Source organism: Lepisosteus platostomus, unplaced genomic scaffold, assembly GCF_059453375.1.
Source record: "Lepisosteus platostomus isolate fLepPlt1 unplaced genomic scaffold, fLepPlt1.hap1 Scaffold_47_H1, whole genome shotgun sequence".
NCBI lineage: Eukaryota > Metazoa > Chordata > Actinopteri > Semionotiformes > Lepisosteidae > Lepisosteus > Lepisosteus platostomus.
In genome coordinates, this window is record NW_028291667.1 from 274459 (window position 1) to 296381 (window position 21923).

At 46.0% G+C, this 21923-nt stretch overlaps 6 non-coding genes across 6 annotated transcripts; 1 reads left to right on the forward strand and 5 right to left on the reverse strand.

The window, feature by feature from the left end:
- Window positions 1–2338: 2338 nt before the first annotated feature.
- trnaq-uug (transfer RNA glutamine (anticodon UUG)) lies at window positions 2339–2411 on the reverse strand. Its single transcript has one exon. It is a non-coding gene; the product is annotated as a tRNA-Gln (tRNA).
- Window positions 2412–3486: 1075 nt separating this feature from the next.
- Window positions 3487–3603, reverse strand: LOC148633388 (U5 spliceosomal RNA). Its single transcript, XR_015933987.1, has one exon. It is a non-coding gene; the product is annotated as a U5 spliceosomal RNA (small nuclear RNA).
- Window positions 3604–3997: 394 nt separating this feature from the next.
- Window positions 3998–4111, reverse strand: LOC148633389 (U5 spliceosomal RNA). The gene has a single exon (XR_015933989.1). It is a non-coding gene; the product is annotated as a U5 spliceosomal RNA (small nuclear RNA).
- An 11390-nt stretch (window positions 4112–15501) lies between these two features.
- trnag-ucc (transfer RNA glycine (anticodon UCC)) lies at window positions 15502–15573 on the forward strand. Its single transcript has one exon. It is a non-coding gene; the product is annotated as a tRNA-Gly (tRNA).
- An 834-nt stretch (window positions 15574–16407) lies between these two features.
- LOC148633391 (U4 spliceosomal RNA) lies at window positions 16408–16549 on the reverse strand. The gene has a single exon (XR_015933993.1). It is a non-coding gene; the product is annotated as a U4 spliceosomal RNA (small nuclear RNA).
- Window positions 16550–19881: 3332 nt separating this feature from the next.
- Window positions 19882–20023, reverse strand: LOC148633392 (U4 spliceosomal RNA). The gene has a single exon (XR_015933947.1). It is a non-coding gene; the product is annotated as a U4 spliceosomal RNA (small nuclear RNA).
- Between the last annotated feature and the right edge of the window lie 1900 nt (window positions 20024–21923).

Here is a 21923-nt window from a genome sequence, read left to right on the forward strand (position 1 = left end):
GATAGTTTCACAAGAATCAGACAAAGGTTTAAGCATCGCTTATTTTAGATAAAACTGCAAAAAAACAACAACAACCCATAATGTACTTCTTTGCGGCTCTGTTTGCCCAAATCATATATTCACAACGTGAAATTAGAAAATAGTATTACGTAACCAAAAACCGCAATATGGAAACAGAACCTGTGTAATTGTTGACAGATGATGTACTCGTAACATTTTTACAAGACGAACTACAACATTTAAAAAATGACTTGTATGTACTTGATATCTCTAATCAATCCACTGCACTGCATTAAAACAAAACGAAAACTAAAACGCCCTGGGCATACCGTTTCGCGCTTCTTATCAGTTGCTCAAAAGCAATTTGACCGTATGAAATGCATAATATAAACCTAGAAACATATACGTGAGGAGTATTTACGTAGTATCGGTGTCAAGACATACCTCTCAAATACTGTAAATCAAGTTAAAAATATCTCAAGACCGATTCTGGTCATAATGAAACCATGTTTCGTGTATGTTTTCTTTAAAGTACCGAGACCAGCCATATACTGTATGTTTATGTTCCAAAATTAATATCGTTTATGGCCTTCACACGCGTTGCATTACGCTCCTATTCTTTTTATGCTCAGGCACTAAGATTTCCCTTCAGTGGTAAAATTCCATATAAATATTCAATACTTAAACGGGCACAGTTAAGACATTAAATATACCTATACATATACATATACATATACAAACTGTATACAGTACAGTTTGCATACGGTAATATGTTTATGTTCCTAAATCAATCTCTTTTATGAGCATGTGAAAGGCATGGTGAATCGATTCTCAAAAATTACTGTACTTTGCATGATTGGAAAAAAATGCGTGATTGCGAAATGCTGTGGTGTTACTTTTACAAAGACGGTCAATGAAAAAAATAATGTGGACCAGGGCAATACTTTGAGTTTACAGCTTGTCCAAGGTCATTTATTATTAATACTATTAGTAATAACTTCATTAAAGACTTTGATGGCTACAGCTCAAACATGAGAAGTTGAGCTTTATTAGCTCCACCTTGCGGAAATTCCGGATACTATTATTTTGCTAGCGGTATTTACCGGTAACTCGCGGTATTTACCGGTAACTCGAGGTAGACTGCGTACAGCGTACCGGAAAATAATGCGGTATCGCCCGCGCATTTTGAATGGCTGCATCTGTAGCAATCATATTGTAGCAGACACTCATTTGCCTGTTTCACAAATGATCATATTTTACTAGAGATTCTCTTTGGGATACAGATGTGCATTCTGACAGCAATCTCTTACAAAAAATGATTTAACCTTATCGCGGCTTTGCCCTTCTTGCCTCTTTGGACAATATCTCCATCTTGTGGTCATTGTTGGTAATGTCTAGACAATATCTCCATCTTGTGGTCGTTGTTGGTAATGTCTTCTTATAGATAGATACTTTATTGATCCCGTGAGGGAAATTGCAGTGCAACCGCAGCTTAACACACACAACACAGCCACAGTGTAACGAATTATATAATAATAGTACAATACTGTATATATACTGTATATATATATGAAACAGAAATAGAAACAGAAACAGGAATCGCTTACTCACCTGGAGAATCTCTGTAGGAATATCTAGCATTTATCAATGGAAATAAAAGCTGCTTTAATACAGTGCATGTTCAAACTCAAACCCTCAGCTGCTGTTCTTGTTTGTTTTGGGACAAATTGCAACTGAGCATCGCATGAGCCGTTACGTACCCTTATCTGTTAGGGAATTTCAAGGGAGGAGTTAGGTCAGAATGGGTAGGCTGCAAAACAACAAGTAAAGATTTATTCCAAGATGAAACGTTGTGGCGGTTTTCTTATCTTTTCAGCATGGACTAAACTTTTATGTGTTCCTTATATGCTATATATGTGTATATTAGCACCAATGTCGTTCTTAAAAACTAACATGAAATTGTCAGGGACATTCAGCTATATACAAAGACGAGACAGACAAAGTAATAATTCTGTATTAACGTGGCCTACATATTGACGCAATGATCGAACTAACTGACGTGTTCTGATTCAGATCCCCTGCAGTTCATGCCAATTAGAACAATAGCAATGCTGAGTCCTCCCCACCCTAATGAGCACAAATTCAGCTGCTCTCCAGTTCTGTTCTGCATGTTTTTTCATTGCAATTGAGCTCGGAGCTGGAGATGATCTCCATACAGTTCTGTGTTAACTAACCAGCACTTGCGTGCTAATTTACGGGTTGTGGCAGATGCTTTTCTATAGTTCATATACATGACGGCAACCTGTTACCGAGGAACCTGAGAGGTTTAAAAGCCTCACGAGCCAGGCAGGACTCGAACCTACAATCTTCTGATCCAAAGTCAGACGTGTTATCCATTACGCCACTGGCCCATAGAACACACGCTTGCACTCCACCACAGAGAGCTCTACACTGCTACTAGTAGTACACTTCCCCATCTAAATTTTCACAGCAAGAAACTTGTGTTTCCTACTATTTTTATCAGGTTTAAAATATCATCTCCTTAAAACAGAAAAAGTGTTGGTGTGTCGTGCTGAAATTCTGATTGATTTTGAAATCAAAGAAAAAAGGTTTTCTTCCAAAACACTGTGAAATTGTCACATCTTGCAGACAATAGGTGTATTCCATGTTGAAAAGAGAAGAAAGAAAACCATGGAGCCTTTTACAGGTGTGAGGCTTCTTCAGGTGTGAGAAGACCTCACGGCCGAAACGCTGTGTTTCCGTTCTTCTCTTTTCAGCATGCAATAAACCTATTACTTGTTCCTTTGCAGCCGAGGCATGCTGACGTAGCTACCCAGCTGAACATCTTGCAGACTCTACAGTACTTCTCTCCTGTAGAAGTAAAGCAGGGCTTGCTGGGTGAGCTTTTGCTCCGGTAAATTAGGTCACGTGTCATGTTAAATCACTTCTTCTAAACACAACATTTGCTGGTGCTAGCTTTCCCCATGAAAAGAGACATTTCCCTTACAGTACATGACATATCGTTTGTATTCTATCAATAAGTATACAAATAAAACAAAAGAAAAAATGTTGTCGCCAAAGAATGCACAGCTCTGTCGCCTTGGGGAGGTGTCAAGGGCATTGAGCTCCTTGGACATGAGAAGTGCCAGATAAATGCCATTTCTCATCATTTCTCTTGGCGTCAGTTCTGCTATTAAATGGGACGGAGGCAACAGGCTCATAAGGCATGTTAAGTGCACACCGAACGCAGATGTGTCCAAGTGTCTGTAAAAGTGCGGTCACTGTGCCGGAAACGACGCACTCTGGGAAGCCGCTATGCAAGCAAGGTCCCAAGATCCCCTGCGGCCGGACACTTCCCACCCACCAAAGAAAAGAGCGCCAATCAGACGGCCGGAGACCGAGAAATCATCGAGCAGACTGCCACAATTGCCATAACAAGACCGATTGCAAGCGTTTTTGTTTTCTCTCTTTGACCAGCTAGGCTGAGCCCCACCCGAAGGCAGGGAAGCGCAAAAATTGCATGGAACTCATTTATGCTTCTCTCCACGGAAATCTTTAGTAAAAGGCGAAAGATTTGTACGAGATGAAGAGAAACCAGAGTGCGTGGCTGCACAGCTGCAGGAGCCCAGGCTGCCTTCAAGGCCTCTGCCCTGCCGGTCGTGGTTGGCAATGCACCTGGCCTTACAAACTAGCCAGTGGGGCCCGTTCAGCTCCGGGCTCATCGCCTGCGGCTTACGGCTTGCGAGCTTGCCCAATCCGTGCGATAACTCGGAAAACACCCGGCCACACTGTGCCGGAAACGACGAACTCTGGGAAGCCGCTATGCAAAGCGAGGTCCCAAGATCCCCTGCGGCCGGACACTTCCCGCCCCCCAAAGAAAAGAGCGCCAATCAGACGGCCGGAGACCGAGGACTCGCGGAGCAGACGGCCACAATCACCATTACAAGAGCGATTGCGAACGTGCTTGTTTTCTCTCTTTGACCAACCCAGCTGCGACCCACCCGAAGGCAGGGAAGCGCAAAAATTGCATGGAACTCATTCATGCTCCTCTCCACGGAAATCTTTAGTAAAAGGCGAAAGATTTGTACGAGATGAAAAGAAACCAGAGTGCATGGCTGATTAAGGCCATTTAAGGCCTTAATCAGGCAATTAAGGCCCACACCGATCCTGAGCCTCAGAACTCCGGGCGCAATTAAGGCCCAAACCAGTTCTGACCTTCAGAACTCCGGGCGCAATTAAGGCCCACACCAGTCCTGAACTTCACGGTAAGGGTCCAAAACCCGTTCAAAAACTCCACGCGCAATTAAGGCATAAACCAGCTTCGAACGCCTGTACACAATACCGCGGAACCCCTGCCAGACCAAATTCTGGGCTTACAGCAAACAACCCATTACATACACCAGTGTCTTCCCCGGGCCAGAGGAATTCAGAAACTCACGTTTACTCCGTCATCTCGGGCGATTCTCGCAGGGAGCAGAGATTTCCCAATCGGTCAGAGAGAGTCGGGACTTTTAAATAAAAGAGGAGTCCTTACCTCTTAGTTATGTGCGCGCTGACCATCTCTCCTGCCGATGGGAAGTTCTGCGCCTTCTGGAGCATCCGCCGACTACGCCAAATTTGTTGTAACAGAAGAAATAAGGTTCTTGATCCCGAGATGAAGTAAAACAGATGAGTTTATTGCATGCAAGGAACAATAAAGCCGAAGTCTTGTTTCCCGCAAGAAACAACAAAACCGAAGTATTGTTCCCCGTACTGTTACAAACTTTTGGGTTATATAGTGTTTTCAACTCCGTTTCTGACGTCACTCGGTCTGATGGTAAAGAGGGGGGTTCATGGTATTTGGCCAGTTTACGATGTTCTGGACAAATGGTCAGTTTAACATTACACCCAGGGGGGTTCCTAGCTTGCATCTGCAATCCTTATCAGTTAACCCCCCTTTCCTGCCATAAACCCCAGTTTGTGACTTGAAAGTCTAAACCCCCTACAGAAAGGATTAAATTCAAACCCCCGTCTCCACATCTTTCTTCAGTATCTTAATAAAGTGAAGGAGCTGCCCCTTCGCCAAGGCGGTGTGGGGCAGAATGGACAACATAATGCAACTCCTGGAAACGAATGCGGTGCTCAGCTACCAGTACATTCTGCTGGGGCTGGCACCTACCGGACTGGACAGGGGGACGCAGTTCCTGATGTGGCTGCTGCTGTCCCTCACAAAGAAAGGCCTGTGGGACGCGAGAAACAATCTCATCCGGCACAACAACAAGTGGGGAGCGAGGGAGCTGGAAGAGAGGATCCTGGCGGACCTCAGGAGGAGGATGAAGCGCGACGTTGCTAAATGGGGTTTCCCCACGGCAAAGGAGCACTGGAAAGGCCTATGGACCCTGTACAGGGATTAATGGTTTACAGCAAGCGGTAGGGTTTGGAGGGACTCTCATAATAGCGCAAATCCGCCCACCCTTGCAAGGATTGATAACGGACAATCACCGCCGTTCCGCCGATGTTTTAATTTTGTGGAGTGTTATCGTGTGAGACGTTTCCCTTTGAGATGTGTTTTTTTTCGGAATAAAGTATATTTTATAAGAAAAAAAAAAGATTGTACCATAAAGATTTCCATGGAGAGGACTATGGTTTCCTGCAGGACTATGCCGGTAGGAGGACCAGGTTCCACAACTTCAAGGGGCTGTGTCGAGGCGATCCACAGTACTGTCAGGACCAGCCCTGGCAGTTTTAGGATTCCCATTCTGGAACATAGATGAGGCACATGGTACAGTTCCACTATAATTTTGAATATATTTTCCTAGCAGGACCTACAGTACAGTACCTAACTACCTGCAGCTACAAAGGGGCACCCCCCTCTTTGATCGGGTTTGGACGTTTAACCCTATTCTGTGTTCTCCGGCGCCATTTGAGGTGGGCGATACAACCGGAGGTGGTTGCGATGCACCCACTTGTAGACCAGAGATTGCCTTCCCTTCTCAATCTGAATTCGATAAGCTACCGGTGATACCTTATCGACAATCTCGTGGGGTCCTGTCCAACTGGGTAAGAACTTCCGGGCCACCCCTGTGGGTTTGGCAAATTGGAAGTACAGGTCCTTGTCTCCTACTTGGAGTTCCTGGTTAACTGCCTTTCGGTCATAGTATGCTTTCCTACCCTCTGCACTCCTTCCCAGATTGTTCTGGGCAAAAGCAAAGGTTGCCTGCAGATGTGCTCGCAGGTCTGACACATACTGATGGGCCGTAGCAGCCCCCGTCGTGCTCAGGTCCTCCACCCCATAAAGACAGTGTAGGGGAAGAGTCATCTTCCGACCTGTCATCATCTCAAAAGGTGGGACCCCCGTAGAGCAATGGGGCTTACCTCGGATGGCCATCAGAACCAGGGGCAGCTTAATGTCTCAGTCCCTACTGCTGTTGGAGACAAACTTTTTGAGCATACTAACCACCGTTCGGTTTGCCCTTTCTGCCTGGCCCGAGGATTGAGGGTGGTAGGAGATATGCAACTGGGTCTTGACCCCAAGCATATTCCACAGGGTTGCCATTACTGTAGCTGTGAAATGGGTTCCCCGATCCGAGACCACGGTCAGGGGGAATCCCCATCGACTGAACACATGGTTCACCAACAGCACTGCAGTTGTCTCTGCCGTGTCGTTGGGTGCTGGGAGGCACTCAATCCATTTTGTGAATGCACACGTAACAGTGAGGAAATATTTGTTCCCTCTGGATGACCTCACCAGCGGCCCCACCCAATCCATTTGAAGATTGGACCAGGTGAATGTCATGCCCTTTTTCTGGAGTGGTGCACGGTGCAAGGGCCGTGATGGTTGGAACTGGCTACACGTCAGACACCCCTTTACATACGCGGCGATGTCTTGGCCCATGTGAGGCCAGAATGCCACCTGCTGGATAGTGTCGTATGTAGCCTTGATTCCCCGGTGACCCCCACAGGGTTCGTCATGAGCGTGTTGGATCATGACCCCCCGATGACAGTGGGGAACTACCCACTTTGGGACACCTTGTGCAACTGGTACACAAACCAACAACCCCTTTATAATTTTTAGGTTGTCTTTCACCTCTGCCAGCTCCTTCAGCTCCAGAGACTGGCTCAGCACCTGCTCCGAAAGAGGTTGACGCACTGGGTCAGCGATATGCTGATACATTTGCCCAATTGCTGGGTCCTGTTTCTGCATTTCCGCAAGATCGGTGTTAAAACCCTGTGACCCAAGCACTACAGATTGAGGGTCAGCTCCGACATCCTGTCTAGCCCTGCTTCGGGTGACCGCCTTGACCTCAGCCACGAATTCTGGGGGTAGCCATTCCTGCTGGAACTGCCAGGGTTCACCCTCTAAGGCGCCAGATTTGGCCAACCGGTCGGCCTCATCATTCCCGTCTTTGTCGGGTCCCTTCACCTGGGAGTGTCCCTTCACCTTCCTCCAGTAAACCATCATTCCAGCCTCGGTCGTGAGCTTGTCACTGGCCAGGAACAACTCTTTGTTCTTTACTTCCTTGCCCCGGGCATTTTTCATGCCGTTACCTTTCCAATACGGAACGTGAGACACGAAGCTATGTCGGGCGTAGTTCGAGTCACTACAGATGACAAACTGTTTAAGGCCATGTGTCAGGGCCTGCTGGAGGGTGATCAGCACCCCAGCTACTTCCGCATACTGACTAGTCTTTGGTCCTAGCTTATAGCGGGTCGGCCCACAGGGAGTATTGTCTTGCCAGACTACTCCTACCCCTGCTAGCACCTGCTGTTCGTGGCGAAAAGAGCAACCGTCAACATAGGCCATGGGTAAGCCCTGGCCCACGTTCTCATCGTAGTACCGATGATTGTTCGGTAGCTCAGCAGCGGGAATTGTTTCTGGAGCTTCCATGTCAGTGTCACAGCCGTGACACACTTGGCCCAAAGCCAGGCCCTGTCCCAGGTACATTTTCTTGCTCTGTGCATAACGTACCTCTATCTCATAGCCTTGTAGGGCCATCATTCATGCCACAATCCTGCTATTTGACACCCTGCCCGCTTTCAGTCTCTGGCTATGCAGGAATGTCACAGGTTGGTGGCAGGTTTCGATGATGATCTTTTGTCCCCCAACATAACTACGGAAGTGTTCTACCGACCAGACCGTAGACAACAGGGCCTTCTCGCAGTCCAAGAACTTTTGCTCCACTGGGCTCAGGGCTCGACTGGCATATGCCACCACCCTTCGCTCTTGGTTATATTCCTGACTCAGAGCAGCCCCAAGGCAGTGCTCTGAGAACCCTGCTTCAAGGTAGAAGACCTTATTTGTGTCAGGGTAGGCCAAGCTCGGCGCACAACCGAGTCTGCGCTTCAGCTCCATCACAGCCTGTTCTGGGGAAGGCCCCCACTCAAAGGGCACGTCTTTCTGCAACAGCTTGTGGAGGGGCCTTGCTATTTCAGTGTAATCCTCAATGAACTGCTGGGAATAATTACATACTCCCAGAAAGCTGCGCAGTTCAGACAGGTTAGTGGGCGACTTCATATTCTGGATAGCTTGGACTCTGCTGGACTGTGGCTGTATGCCTTGGGCTCCAACCAACAGTCCCACGTACTCCACTTGGGTCCTACACCACTGTCCCTTAGCCAGGGACAGTTTGGCCCCTGCACAGGAGAGCTGGGTCAACACATGCCTGATCTCGGCCATGTGTTCTTCCCAGGTCTGACTCCTCATCAGAATATCGTCCACATAGACCAGGTTGCCCCTGGCGGCTGCATGACTCATGGCTTTGTGCAGAAATATGTTGAACTCCGCTGGGGAGTTGGAATACCCAAAGGGGCATCGACTCCAGGTGAACTGCCTGTTTCCAAAGGAAAAGGCCAGTTTGTACTGGTCTGTTGGTTCTACCTTAAGGGTCCAGAACCCATTGGCCACATCCACTGTGGTGAAATATTTCGCTGTTGTCACCTTGAATAACTCCTGATCTAGGTAGATCATTGGCCATCGTGACAAAGGAACCTGTTTATTCAGCTGCCGGTAGTCAATGGTCAGACGCCATTTACCATTGGGTTTCAGCACCGGCCACAGTGGGGAGTTATAAGTGGAGTTACACTCCCTTATGATCTGACGCTCTAGTAGAGCATCCAACGTCTGCTTTATGGACTCGTATGCCGTGAGGGGAATGCGATACTGCCTGACATAGGTTGGGCGGGCGCCAGGGGCCGTTGGAATGCGCACTGTGTTCAAATCCGTCACCCCGCAGTCATAGGCGTCCCGTGCAAACACTTCCCGGAAATCCTGGAAATTCTGACGCAGCTGCTGACGCTGGCTTTCCGTTTCCAGGGCATCTGCCTTGCCAACCTGTTCCTGTACCTGCTCTAGGAACCCCGCTTTTGACGGCATGGCGGTATCCCGGGTCGTACTCTCGGCTGAGTGGTCCATCGGAACACCTGCGTGTACTGTGTACACAACCATCTCATCCTTATCGCTAAGGTCCACCCTGCACACCTCCTGGTTGCAGAATCCCTCTATTGGCATAATTGCAATCATCCGCCGGGGGTAGGTGTAGTACACCTGCTCGGTTCCCCCCTCCCTGGCCAAGGGACCAGGGAGCTGCCCCAGTACTGGGATGGCTAGTTCGAAATCATAGAAACCATTGTCAATTACCAGTCCCATGTCAGTGCGAGCAGGGATTTTGACATCTTGTTTTGCTATGTTCTGCACCAACAGGCAGGTGGCTCGGCCATTCCGTTCCAGTCTGGGGGTACAACAGACTGCTAGGTTCAGTCTGATAAACTGAGCTGATGGTTGGAAGAAAACCATCTCAGCGTCCATTCTCTGTCCCTTCTTTAGGACAAGGCGTACTGGAAACCCTGCTGTTGACGCAGGAACGATCAGGTCCGATTCGTTTACTACCTGGCAGGCCTGAGGAATCGTCTGACCTGACCGAATGTTCTCGGGGTCACCGCTTAGAGAGTGGGCATCTGGGTCCACCCGTGTCCACAGCACACTGTTTACTGTGTCCAGCTGGGCGCCCAGTCGAACCAATAGGTACTTCCAATAGGAAGTAGTGAGCAAACTTCCTTTTTCCGATGGAGATGGAAGCTACACAGCTTCCTTTGCTCCAAATGGACCTATGAGATGGGGGTGCCCACCACAGAACCTGTGACTGCGTCACCAGGGTCACCTGACAGCTTCGCGACAGGTCCTCGAACAGACCTTCACTGATTATGGACTTCTCAGAGCTGAGGCTAAGAATTACATCATCAACCTGCACTTCTGCCACCTGGACCCCCTCCCACCACCATGGGGTGGTAGTCCTGGACCCCCTGAGGTACCAGGGTGCACAGAAAGGACTCCCATTCATTACCGGACAGGGAGATCCACTCTTCTTCAGGGATGAAAAGGGGGTGTGCTTTACCTGGCGGGTCAAGCAGCTGCTTGGAGCACTGCTCCTGTAGTTGGGAGACCGTGGGAGTGCTGGCCTGGGCAGGACTTCCCTGTAGCTTTGGAAAGCAAGAAGAGACATTTATTCTCGTCCAGAGGAACCAGGAGGAACCTCCAACTCAGCTATAGTGTTCAGTGGGCACTGTGTGATCACAGCATAACCACTGAATCCCCCTTTTTGCTGTGCAACAGGCTTAGGGTTTTTGACCTGAGCCCACAATTTTCCACGCTGGCAGTCCACCAGAGGCTCCAGCCTGTCAAGCAGGTCTTGGCCAATGAGTAGTGGCTCTGTTTTAAACCTAGAGATGTAAACAGGATGCACCACGTTCATTGGCCCGAACCTAAGTGCCACCCACACTCGGTGTGTGATCTTGGCATGATCCTGGGTATAGCTGGAAATATCTATCTTACACGGTTCTACCTTAAGTCTGATGCCTTTTCCTTTCGCTACTCGTTTGAGCTCGCTGAGTAGATCGGCTGACATCAAACTAATTTCAGCCCCAGTGTCAATCAGTGCTTCTCTATCTAAGACGTTTTCAAGAGAAACCTTGATATAAATACGCCTTGCTTTGCCTTTCTGGCTGAGATTCCCTAAGAATTGTAGGAAGCCTGCCTTTTCTTTGACTTCAGGGGCGGGGTCAGCGCCCAACTCAGAGTCACAGCCTTCTTCCAGGCAGGAACCCTCCCACCCAATCAGATAGACTGAGGGAGGGGCTTGGGACGGATCCCCGCCTCCTCCAGTGAGAAGGGGCGTGGTCCCCCTAAGCTCATTCACACTTCCGGCATTCGGTGCGGAAGGTTTACCCTGTCCTGATCTCTCAGGCAGGGCTTGTTCAAGCCTGGCCAGGCGGGCTGCAGTTGACTCCCTTCATCCAGTCTTATGATAGGCTCTGCCTGAGCCCTTGCCTTCCCCGTAGCGCTCACGGCGGCTCTGACGCTTAGTGCGGTCCTGCCTGCCTATTTTGCGCCGGGGCTTAGCGAGCTCAGGAACCTCAGCTGCCTCGAGCTGAGGCGAGTCGTCAACCCTGCTGGCTTTAGTGGCGAACACGGCCGTTTAAGCAGGTTTTTGCTCTGAGGAAGCAGAGACTTCAGCTCCCCAGGCTTTTTGAGCCAACCTTCTAATGTCAGACATTTTCATCGCTTTTGCATCAGTGTGCATCACAATCATTTTCCTGACTGAGGGATGCAGATTAGCAATGAATAAACCTTTGAAATTCACGTTCTCTTCGCAACCCTCTTCATTCCGCCCTGCAAAATAAGTGCGCCTAAGCCTCTGATAATAGTCGCGAGGGGCTTCAGCTTTTTCGTGCTTAATATGGTGCACAGCGGCCACGGCAGCTATGGGATCGATAAAAGCCGAAAATTCTCCAATCATTGCCTGACACAGCTCCTCAAAGCTATTACAGACCTCCGGTCCTTGTCTAGACATCCACTCGTGGACCACTCGGCTGGTAGTTTTCCTTACTAACATAGCCTTTTCCTGTTCGGACGCTTCGGGCATAAACTGCAAAGTATATCTCAGCTCATCGATGTAGGTCTCCACATTATTCCCTGACACTGACGGGTCAAACCTTTCTACATCTTTGGCTAACTGCCTCAGGGAGTGGAGGTTAATTTTTACGGTTTCTCCGCGGGCAGGGAGACGGCCGTGATCAGGAGCAGGGGGTCTATGCCTGAACTGACTCGCCCTTGCGTTTCGCGCAGGACTCGGCGATCTCCCCCATGCCGATCCGACCACAGACCCTGGCCGGGAGAAACCTCCTCCCGGCGCGCTGGGTGAGCGCTCCGGGCTGCTAGGTGGGCTGGCATGCAAGTGGGATCTAGTCTATTTTGCTTCCAGTACGGCAGCATCTGACTCCTTTTGCCTTTCCTGGCTGAGCTCATTTAAACTCTCAATTTCTTTTTCTTTTTCTTTCAAGCTCGCTTCCAGGTCTCTCCTAGCTACCTCAGCCGCAGTTTCTCTAGCAGACAAGTCATCTAATTTACCTAAAACTTCCCTGAGTCAGTCTTCACTTTCCTCATTTTTCACTCTCTTTTCTCTGATTATATCCAACAACTCAACTCGCTCCGCCTTATATCTTTCTAGCGTTCCCTGAAGCTTTTGAAACTTTGTCAGCTCGGACAAAGACAGTTCCAGCTGTTTAGCTAGATTTAAGGTGAAACTCGATAGGACCAGAACTGCTTTCACAGACCCTCCTGTGTTAAGCTGGTTCGCTACCTTAGCTACTAAATCTACTTGCAGCTTCTCAATATCATCAAAGTTCAACTTTTTGATACCACTCCAGTAACCAGGATTGTCGTCGCTAGAAATAGTACTTATAAGCGACTCCACTTCAGACATTTTAGCAGCCATTGTCATTACGTCTGTAGGGAAAACCGGTTCAGGGACGCCAAATATGTAATCATAGTGGCTCTCTGAAGGCACCAGTTCTGTAGGGTTTGGGCATTTACTGAGACAATTATTAATTGTAGCAGTAAATCACAAAGTTGATTCTTTTGATGGCTTTAGAATCCAACCATGCGATATAACTCAAACAACGCACACACACAGGTACTAATACACGAGGATACATTTATTAATACATAGAATATGCATATAAACCTAACAGATCTTATCGAGAGGGTTATCAGAATACAAAAGGTATATATTCAATCAGTTACAAAGTGTTACACATATCAAGAGGACATACGTTCAGTATATCATTCATTAAGACCGTTTCATAAATGAACTTGGTTACAACTTCTACATTAGATACTCAAAACAAGTACATAACTCTTAGGAATTAAATTGATATCAACTGGTTGGGATAACAATTGAATTCTCGAGCTGTAATGCATTGAAGTTGAATACTCATCCAATCTTTGGGGATTCAGATCTCCTGCGGACTCAAAGAAACAGTTGCAGGCTGTTGCTGTCCAATCCGCGCTCTCTGGCTCCGTGCCAGGCTGTGCTGTGCGGCTTGCGACGGTGCGCTGCTGATGCTCACTGTTGGCTTTAACTAGCAAAGTTTGTGCACAGGAGAAAAGATGACTGTGGGTCCCAGCAAGTCAGGAAGAGGACCGGTTCGTTCCTGATGAAGAGCTAGTTCTGAATAGTGATTCAGCTGTCCACAGTTCCGACCTGTTCACAAGGCCTGCTGCTGGTTACTCTCTGGCAACCTCCACTCTAGACTCTTAGAACAAAGGAAGGTTCTGGCACTCGGACATACTGGCCGTTCCATGGTTGTCCGGGCTGAGTCTCAGGATGGTCAGGAGGCGCGCTGCGAGAATGTCCTGCCCTTGGGATTCTCCTTTGAATTCCCTTTAGAATTGTTGAATCTGAATCTGAATCTGAATCTTGTTGAATCTTCCCTTCTGAATCTGAATCTCCAGGCTCTCTGTGTTGCCTGTTTTTACCTGGAGGAACTTCAGCTCATTGATTGGCTGAAAGTTCCATGGGCATCAGAGTCCCATGTGGGTTACTCGGCCCTACCAGTCCCTGATTGGTTGATCAAGGTGAGATATGAGTCACTTACTCCTGACACTTAGTAATGCAGTCCAGATGTCCAACTGGCACTCCCTAGACAGATAGGCGCCAATGGATGACCATTGATCATGATAGCCAGGCTTAGCTAAGTGCATCCCCCTTTGGGAGCTGTCCTTATCAAAAGAAAACATCTTGCATGAATAGTTTCTCTGTGGCTGCACCACAGAGATGAACAGAGAAATGGGGCCTCATTTGGGAAGGCTCAGAACACTTAATTCTTTCTATTAATAAGCCTCACCGCTACACGTCAGAGAAACTTTAAGAGTATTACTTTTTTTTTTCTTTTTCCAAAATACAGTATGGAATCTAGACACCCGAGCAGATGGATTTCCAATCAGCACACGTTACACTAAACGCTAGAAAACAGGGGGATTTCTTTACGCAGTTATCAGCACACCCGGTATTCGCGTATAGAAGCCGCGGTGCTGTGCTGAACTTGAACTCACAGCAACATCAGTTATTCTGTGCGACTGATTCTCATTTCATTCTAAACTCGCCCACCCAGGGACGCCATTAAATGTAATGGTTTGATGGGTTTACTGAGACAATTATTTATTGTAGCAGTAATCACAAGGTTGTTAGTTGGGGCTTTTAGAAAATCAATCGTCAGAACAACTAACAACGCACACACAGGGGTTCAATACACTAGATACATTTATTAATATAAATTGTGCACCAAACATATACTAGTCTGCCTGGATACGAGTGGCAGACCTTACTGTGAGTGTTATCAATATACAAGGTATATAATCCCGAAGAGATGCAAACACAAAGAGATACACAACAGAGAATATATGTCAATATATATCGTTCGGTTACCAAATCGCTAATCAGTGTTATTACCCACTGTTACTCTAAACTCGGAAGTAAATACATTACTCATGAATTAAATTGATAACAACTTGTGTTGAGGTACAATTGAATTCTCGAGACGCAATGTAGAACATGGGGTTTACTTATCCACTGTGTATGGATTTGGAATTTCCCGGCACGAACACCAAACCAGCTGACAGGCTCTGTTGCAGCCTCTGTTCCAGCGGTTGTCCAATGGGCGTTGTCCCGGCGTCCTCTGGCTACCGGCCAACCAGTCAAGGTGCAGCTCGGAGTAGGACGAGCGGAGGAATCTGACTGCAGCGCGCAGGGCAGTCGTTGCTCCGAGGGGATCTACCAGCAGTCCGGCTGGCTGGTAGAAAGTCTCTATGCACAGAGTGTGACCGCGAGTCCTCACAAGTCACTCTTGTGCCTGGGAAGAAGCTGGTTCGTTCCCGGACCAGCACTGCTTCTGAATAAGCTATTCAGGTTGTCGACGAGGATCCAGCTGTAGGGTCCAACTGTCCAACACAAACACAATCTGTAGTGTTTAGCGTGACATAGTCTTGCAGGCATCGTGCTGTCTCACTGCAATACTATACCGCTGGAGGAAACAGTCCATCTGGCCATGAAACTCATTTGAACGTCTAGCTACAGCAACTAACAATATCATGATTTATTCAGGATTTGTGGAATCAGCACGTCCCGGAGACAGCTTCCGAAATCGTGAGCATTCTCTGGTGGTGTCCTGCAGGGCTTTTGCGGGTGTGCGTTGGTGGTATAGTGGTGAGCATAGCTGCCTTCCAAACAGTTGACCCGGGTTCGATTCCCGGCCAACGCAGTGGCGATTGGTTCTAAATGCTGTCATGAGCCTTGGATTGTGATTAGCAAAGCGAAGCCTTTTGAAAGAGCTAAAGCACTGCAAAACGGAATTGAAGGAGAATCTTACAGGGGATTCTGAGCGGTGTCTGCATACACGCAGTCCGATACGGGTGCTGAAAGCTTGAGCTACTCTCAATGTCATGCTGCCTTTCCCCCGAGTAAATCTGTTACATTGAAAGAATGCTTCTGGCAGGTTCAAAAAGGGACCCTTGTTAATTGGAGAAATCAATGATTTCGAATGAATTCTGTATGCGTTAAAAGACAGCTATACACAGAAAACATGCAGGACACTGCTCATGATGTCTCAGTGCGTTTTTTCCAAGCCATCTGACAAAGCCCGCCCACTGAAAACTGCAGCACATCGTGTAAAGACGTTCAACTTTGTAACTACTGCACACACAGGAAGCAGAATAAATTCCTCTTTTCAAACTGTCAAAGATGTGCTTTGCGAACGCTGCAGGACATCGCACAATCTCTTTTGAATGGGGACAAACCATTTCTTATGGGGCGCAGTAAGTACAGACGTTTAAAAAGCTCCACTCATGCCGACGATACAGCATGAAGAAGCGCAACCTAACGTTTGACAGACAAAAGCCGGGCGCCGCTACGAGCAATATGAAATCAAACTGACAGCACACGGCGTTTCGCGCTGACTCAAAAGTGATCTCGACAGACGCTGTTCTCTGCATAACGCTGAAAGAGCTAAAGAGCGTTTCTGTTGAGACGTAACAAGCTCGTTTCTTTCTACCATGATGTCACCATGACCAAATCTGTCTTTAAACACCTTGCTCAGTCTCTGATGAGACTGTCAAAAATTGCTTTCGCCGATTGTATTGCAAACCGGCGGAAGCGGGGTATTGGGAAAAGTTTTCAACTAGCAATAATCGCGCCTCGGCTAAACCTCACAGGCTGCGATACTGCCACTGCGCAAAGCTGACAGTAGCCAGGCAACCGCGGGGATCCTATGGAAATCGTTATCGATCGTCTCATGGCATGTCGTTGCGGTAACGCTTCATATTTGTCGTCTTCTTCTTCTTCTTCTAGCTTGAGGTTTTGAAGAATTTCATGACAGACAAGGGCTCCGTTGGGAACAAAGGGCGTTGTGAGAAAACCGTTGCTTATTTTCAGCAGCAGAAATACAACCCTTTAAATACAAGATGACAGAACAATGACGAAGGGCGTGCCGGGAGGAACTCATGCACTACAGAGGAAAGGGGGTGGGCACGTACAGTTCACATTCAAGCCACAAGTACTCTTCTCGGATGTTACACAAACAAATCCTAACGTCTTGAAAGCATTGCAGCATGTTTGTGTCCCACTTCCCGTGGCTGCAGGACGACTGACACGAACGGACAAACACAATCTGTGGCGTTTAGCGTGACATAGTCTTGCAGGCATCGTGCTGTCTCACTGCAATACTATACCGCTGGAGGAAACAGTCCATCTGGCCATGAAACTCATTTGAACGTCTAGCTACAGCAACTAACAATATCATGATTTATTCAGGATGTGTGGAATCAGCACGTCCCGGAGACAGCTTCCGAAATCGTGAGCATTCTCTGGTGGTGTCCTGCAGGGCGCCTGTGGGCGTACGTTGGTGGTATAGTGGTGAGCATAGCTGCCTTCCAAGCAGAAAAATGTTTTCAAATGCTGTCATGAGCCTTGGATTGTGACTAGCAAAGCGAAGCCTTTTGAAAGAGCTAAAGCACTGCAAAACGGAATTGAAAGAGAATCTTACAGGGGATTCTGAGCGGTGTCTGCAAACATGCAGTCCGATACGGGTGCTGAAAGCTTGAGCTACTCTCAATGTCATGCTGCCTTTCCCCGGAGTAAATCTGTTTCATTGAAAGAATGCTTCTGGCAGGTTCAAAAAGGGACCCTTGTTAATTGGAGAAATCAATGATTTCGAATGCATTCTGTATGCGTTAAAAGACAGCTATACACAGAAAACATGCAGGACACTGCTCATGATGTTTCCCGAGCCGAAACACAGTGCGTTTTTCCAAGCCATCTGACAAAGCCCGCCCACTGAAAACTGCAGCAGATCGTGTAAAGACGTTCAACTTTGTAACTACTGCACGCACAGGAAGAACCAGGGAAAATCTGATCATGTTTCTCTACAACAACAATAAAAAAAAAAACATTATTTTACATATCACCTTTATGTGCAATAAAATTTATGCGCAAAGAAATTTAAAATAGTCTTCTTTAGGTGTGAGGGTAGGAGTGGATCACAGCAGGCATAATTGGCAAATTAGGAAAACAAAGAACTGGACAGGCGAGACATTTATCCAGAGAGCGAGTGATCAGAAAAAGGAACAGCTGTTACACCCAGGTTTTACGCTCTCTCTCTGTTGAATGAATGAAAGCATTTTATTAAAAACGCGTTTGCGTTTGTCTGGGTATTTACTTTGTAATCTGTGGTTTACATCTACTGTATTGTTTTGAGATGCCACTTTTAAAGGTGATATGTAAAATAAAGTTTTTTAATATTGTTATAGAGAAACATGATCAGATTTTCCCTGGTTCAGAAAAAAGACGATTAAAATCTGTAATCTTTTCACTTGTATGTCATCGGAAAATACAATCAGTTTCTGCTTTGTGTAAGGATGGTGTCAAAAAGTAATCTAAGTGGTGAGAAAGCTGTGCTCCTCAAAGCGCTTTACAGGATAAAAACAATAACAACAATAGTGGCTGGGCAAACGATTTTTTTTTATAGAAATACAAAATGAGATACTGTATAATGATGTGCATGAACAAAGTTATACTGCAATTTTCCTTAGATACGCGATTAAAAAAAATAAAAAAATGTGAATCCCTGGCGGAACACATTCCATAAGAATCAGCGCTTTTATACAGTATGTCGCCTTTAAACACATATATTTAAACACGCGTTTACGATTTAAATCAAAACGTGATTCAAATCAATATAAATGTTTATTTTGTAACGCATAGGTGACTATTCATTGTTATTAAAAAGACTTAAATTCGATCATGTTGTGATATTTAGAAATATAAATTTGTTTGGTGCGAGTGAGGTTTTATTTAATCTCTGACCCAGGGAAACGTTTAATTTTTTCAAAGAAATGTTTGTTAAAAAATAAAGTCATAGTTCCATGGGATTCAATCACAGACCATGTGACATGGAAGTCAGGAACCTAACCCACAGCACCACCAGTCGCATGCTGAGGGCTGAAAACTACAGAAACATTATCGACAATGTACAAATTTGATAAAGCTATAAAATAATGTAATTAGGCACAGAAGAAGTTTACAGCACAGTACAATAATAAATGCTGACCATGAGTTTAGAAGCATAAATTACCTTACACTAAATTTAAACACAAGCTGTCTTTAGCCCTCTAAGCTGGTTCATACAGAAATGTAGAGATCCAGGCTCAGAACACACAGCTTCATTAGCGAATACATATGCAGGACAAGTGGAGAAGACGTTTTACAGTGGATGGATTTTTAGAAACATCCCATCAGTGACATCACTGAAGTCAACTCCTAGGTAACTGTCGTGTGGATAGTTTCACAAGAATCAGACAAAGGTTTAAGCATCGCTTGTTCTAGATAAAACTGCAAAAAAAAAACAACAACCCATAATGTACTTCTTTGCGGCTCTGTTTGCCCAAATCATATATTCACAACGTGAAATTAGAAAATAATATTACGTAACCAAAATTCGCAATATGGAAACAGAACCTGTGTAATTGTTGACAGATTATGTACTTGTAACATTTTTACAAGACGAACTACAACATTTAAAAAATGACTTGTATGTACTTGATATCTCTAATCAATCCACTGCACTGCATTAAAACAAAACGAAAACTAAAACGCCCTGGGCATACCGTTTCGCGCTTCTGTAAATCAAGTTAAAAATATCTCAAGACCGATACTGGTCATAATGAAACCATCTTTCGTGTATGTTTTCTTTAAAGTACCGAGACCAGCCATATACTGTATATATACCATATACAGTAAGTACAGACGTTTAAAAAGCTCCACTCATGCCGACGATGCAGCATGAAGAAGCGCAACCTAACGTTTGACAGACAAAAGCCGGGCGCCGCGACGAGCAATATGAAATCAAACTGACAGCACACGGCGTTTCGCGCTGACTCAAAAGTGATCTCGACAGACGCTGTTCTCTGCATAACGCTGAAAGAGCTAAAGAGCGTTTCTGTTGAGACGTAACAAGCTCGTTTCTTTCTACCATGATGTCACCATGACCAAATCTGTCTTTAAACACCTTGCTCAGTCTCTGACGAGACTGTCAAAAATTGCTTTCGCCGATTGTATTGCAAACCGGCGGAAGCGGGGTATTGGGAAAAGTTTTCAACTAGCAATAATCGCGCCTCAGCTAAACCTCACAGGCTACGATACTGCCACTGCGCAAAGCTGACGGTTGCCAGGCAACCGCGGGGATCCTATGGAAATCGTTATCGATCATCCCATGGCATGTCGTTGCGGTAACGCTTCATATTTGTCGTGTTCTTCTTCTTCTAGCTTGAGGTTTTGAAGAATTTCATGACAGACAAGGGCTCCGTTGGGAACAAAGGGCGTTGTGAGAAAACCGTTGCTTCTTTTTAGCAGCAGAAATACAACCCTTTAAATACAAGATGACAGAACAATGACGAAGGGCATGCCGGGAGGAACTCATGCACTACAGAGGAAAGGGGGTGGGCACGTACAGTTCACATTCAAGCCACAAGTACTCTTCTCGGATGTTGCACAAACAAATCCTAACGTCCTGAAAGCATTGCAGCATGTTTGTGTCCCACTTCTCGTGGCTGCAGGACGACTGACACGAACGGACAAACACAATCTGTGGCGTGTAGCGTGACATAGTCTTGCAGGCATCGTGCTGTCTCACTGCAATACTATACCGCTGGAGGAAACAGTCCATCTGGCCATGAAACTCATTTGAACGTCTAGCTACAGCAAATAACAATATCATGATTTATTCAGGATGTGTGGAATCAGCACGTCCCGGAGACAGCTTCCGAAATCGTGAGCATTCTCTGGTGGTGTCCTGCAGGCCTCCTGTGGGCGTGCGTTGGTGGTATAGTGGTGAGCATAGCTGCCTTCCAAGCAGAAAAATGTTTTCAAATGCTGTCATGAGCCTTGGATTGTGACTAGCAAAGCGAAGCCTTTTGAAAGAGCTAAAGCACTGCAAAACGGAATTGAAAGAGAATCTTACAGGGGATTCTGAGCGGTGTCTGCAAACATGCAGTCCGATACGGGTGCTGAAAGCTTGAGCTACTCTCAATGTCATGCTGCCTTTCCCCGGAGTAAATCTGTTACATTGAAAGAATGCTTCTGGCAGGTTCAAAAAGGGACCCTTGTTAATTGGAGAAATCAATGATTTCGAATGAATTCTGTATGCGTTAAAAGACAGCTATACACAGAAAACATGCAGGACACTGCTCATGATGTTTCCCGAGCCGAAACACAGTGCGTTTTTCCAAGCCATCTGACAAAGCCCGCCCACTGAAAACTGCAGCAGATCGTGTAAAGACGTTCAACTTTGTAACTACTGCACGCACAGGAAGAACCAGGGAAAATCTGATCATGTTTCTCTATAACAACAATAAAAAAAAACATTATTTTACATATCACCTTTATGTGCAATAAAATTTATGCGCAAAGAAATTTAAAATAGTCTTCTTTAGGTGTGAGGGTAGGAGTGGATCACAGCAGGCATAATTGGCAAATTAGGAAAACAAAGAACTGGACAGGCGAGACATTTATCCAGAGAGCGAGTGATCAGAAAAAGGAACAGCTGTTACACCCAGGTTTTACGCTCTCTCTCTCTGTTGAATGAATGAAAGCATTTTATTAAAAACGCGTTTGCGTTTGTCTGGGTATTTACTTTGTAATCTGTGGTTTACATCTACTGTATTGTTTTGAGATGCCACTTTTAAAGGTGATATGTAAAATAAAGTTTTTTATTATTGTTATAGAGAAACATGATCAGATTTTCCCTGGTTCAGAAAAAAGACGATTAAAATCTGTAATCTTTTCACTTGTATGTCATCGGAAAATACAATCAGTTTCTGCTTTGTGTAAGGATGGTGTCAAAAAGTAATCTAAGTGGTGAGAAAGCTGTGCTCCTCAAAGCGCTTTACAGGATAAAAACAATAACAACAATAGTGGCTGGGCAAACGATTTTTTTTTATAGAAATACAAAATGAGATACTGTATAATGATGTGCATGAACAAAGTTATACTGCAATTTTCCTTAGATACGCGATTAAAAAAAATAAAAAAATGTGAATCCCTGGCGGAACACATTCCATA